Genomic DNA, 3,430 nt, shown 5'->3' with positions numbered 1-3,430 from the left:
ATACTTCTCCATTAACATTCTCAGAGCAAAAATTGCATCAGTAGTGCTCTTTCTGGGCATGAAGCCATACTGCTGCTCACAGATATCCACTTCCTTTCTTAGCCTAGCTTCCACTACTCTTTTCCATAGCTTCATTGTGTGGCTCATCAACTTTATACCTCTGTAGTTGCTACAACTCTGCACATGACCCTTGTTCTTAAAGATCGGCACTAGTACACTTCTCCTCCATTCCTCAGGCATCTTCTCACTCTATAAAATCCTGTTGAACAAACTAGATAGAAACTCCACTGCTGTCTCTCCTAGACACTTCCACACCTTCACGGGTATGTCATCTGGACCAACAGCCTTGCCACTGTTTGAAAATGTATCCGGGCTACATTTCTCATACAAAGCATCATCAGATCAGTTTGCTGCTGTATTTAAGCTGACCAGGTTTGATTTAATATGAAACTGCATAAATACCAGTGATTTTTGATCTTGCAGTTATTTAGCCTACACTGCTTCACCTGTACAGATGTCATTGTGGCACTTAATACTTCATGAATCAAATGAGTTCATACCTGTATTGTAGAGCAGAACTATCACAGATTACCTGCAGTAAATGAGAACTATATATAATGTACTGTGTGGTGACTGTGTTCAGCTTCTTTAACTGATATAAGTCACCATCAACCACACTTTTATTCTGTTAACATAACAAACCATCATAGTGCAAAAACCAACTAATAAAATCACAATCATTGCAATTATACAAGAAGTGATACTTTTCTATAAAATGTCATGTTGTTGATCCAGCATCTCAACCAATCAGCTTTCAGATCAGGTGAGAACCAGACGTCTCCCATCATGCCCTGGGTGGAGAGCAACTGTGGTGCCTGGCTCCAAAAACTGCAACTGCCTCAATCCTGTGAGAATAACATTGAACATGTGGGAGCATATGTCAGAGCAAGTAAGGATCAAGTGGGACAGAAAAGTAACTGGCATGCATTGTGCGCCGATCTGGGTCATCTTGAACAAGCCTAAAGACTGTTAGGTAATTTTTAGTCAGATAGATATTGGTTAGATACTTGATGTATTAGAAATGTTTAGAGTAGACAGGATGTCTAGCTCAGACTGTTAAATGCTTAGGCATTTTCATGAGTGCTGCAGGTTGCTTATGGTCAAGGATAACTAGATAGAAAGTTGATGACTGTTAGAAGACAGGATGTTTAATATTATTATTATGACATGTATAACTGTATAACTTCTAACAGTCATCAACTTTCTATCTAGTTATCCTTGACCATAAGCAACCTGCAGCACTCATGAAAATGCCTAAGCATTTAACAGTCTGAGCTAGACACCCTGTCTACTCTAAACATTTCTAATACATCAAGTATCTAACCAATATCTATCTGACTAAAAATACCTAACAGGGGTAAGGAAGGGTTTTTTTCCTGAAGTCCACTGTCATCTCCACTGTTTTGAACATGTTCAGTTCTAGGTTGTTGTGACTACACCATAGGACCAGCTTCTCAACCTCCCATCTGTAGGCTGACTCGTTGCCATCTCGGATGAGTCCAATGACCGTTGTGTCATCTGTAAACTTTAGGAGCTTGACAGAGGGGTCCTTTGAAATGCAGTCGTGGGTGTAGAGTGGAAACAGCAAAGGGGAGAGCACACATCCCTGGGGGGCACCTGTGCTTATTGTCCGGGTGCTGGATGTGGTGTTCCCCAGCCGCATCCGCTGCTTCCTGTCTGTCAGAAAGCTAGTAATCCACTGACAGGTGGGGGCAGGCACAGTGAGCTGGGTCAGTTTGGTGTGGAGGATGTCTGGGATGATTGTTGATCATCAAACCTGTAGTAGAACACATTCAGGTTGTCTACCAGTTGATGGCTCCCCTCAGCAGGGAGGGATGGTTTCTTGAAGCCAGTGATGCTTTTGAGGCTGCTCCACACAGATGATGGTTCGTTGTCCGACACCTGGTCTCCCAGCTTTTGAGAGTAGCTCCTCTTTGCTGCTCTGATCTCCCTTGTCAGTGTGTTCCTGGCCTGGCTGTACAGAGTCCTCTCCCCACTTCTGTAGGCCCCCTCTTTGGCATGACAAAGCTGCTTGAGTATTACTGGGGACCAGGGCAGAAGCATCCACACAGACTGGTCCAGAGTCTGTTACAAAGCATCCGTCTTGTCTCTCATGTGTCATCTCAAACATTTAGCCTCTTCCTGTCTCCATAAAGAGTTGTCTCTGACATATCGAATGAGTTTGAATGCATTCAAGCTGCAATGTTGACTGTCATTATCTTGGATCATTTCATCTGTTTGATCGAGGAACTTTCTGAACTGCAGTCTGTCACTGGCTGTGTCAAAGACACAGTATCGCCCTTCACAGCCTAAGACCAGTTCAGACACGTAGCTGTAGGACTGGATCTTTTGGTGCAGACTCTGGTCTGCCAGAACATCTCAGTGAGTGAAAAACACAGCGGTGTATTTAAACACCTCCCCATCAAGCAGTCACGTCAGTGACCTGACCAGCTGGGAGCCTCCTCTGGACACCCTGCCGATCTTCACCGCAAACACAAGCACATGTGATCCTGGATTGGCCGGATAGATCAGAATCCTGATCTCACTGACCAGCTGCTCTGGAGTCAGGTCTTCACCTGTGAATCTTACAGAGTACACCACAGCGATCCGTCCACCTATACTTCTGCTGAGCCACACCCATGTTGTTTTTGTGCCTCCAACAAAATCACAGTCCACATCAAACATAAGGGATCCTAAAATTCTGTTTCCTGAATAACTCTTCCCACTTCCAGTTGGACCAAACTAAAAACTGGAATTGTTAGATGAGGGGATAATTACATAATTACACCTAATTAGTGATAACATGACTTGTGCTCAGATGATACCTGGTGAATTCTGCTCACAGCCTGATTTGAGCAGCAGTGCTCTGACTTGTTCCTGTGCTCTGTTTTCATTATTAAATAGGTGAAATCTGTCAGCAAACCTTCTGACAACACCTGGAAGTGAACCTTCATTATCATGGATGATAAAATTCTCCACTGATGTGTTCTTTGAGGTGTCTCCACCTGTGAAGAGCAATTCAGTTCATTTCAAATCACTTCATTGGTATAGCACTAATTCACAACAACAATCCCCTATATTGTTTATAACCAAATGTCACCACAGCAGTACTAATAATTAAGACAATTACAGCAGTTCTTTAAAAAGAAACATGGTACACCGGATAACTGTTATTAGTACAACCACAGTGTTTATTTGGAGGAAGAAATATTCACCAGATGTGAATTGTTTGTCCAGTTGGCATCATTTTAAACAGTCACTGATGTAGGACAAAAAACTGATGTTAAATATTCTTCATATTGTATCTTCAAAGGGCTTGACAGTCAGTTTAGCATGATGTCAAACAGACACATTGAACCTTTACAGGATG

This window comes from Monopterus albus, unplaced genomic scaffold (genome assembly GCF_001952655.1).
Source record: "Monopterus albus unplaced genomic scaffold, M_albus_1.0 scaffold13.1, whole genome shotgun sequence".
Classification (NCBI taxonomy): domain Eukaryota; kingdom Metazoa; phylum Chordata; class Actinopteri; order Synbranchiformes; family Synbranchidae; genus Monopterus; species Monopterus albus.
This window is presented reverse-complemented; position numbering follows the sequence as displayed.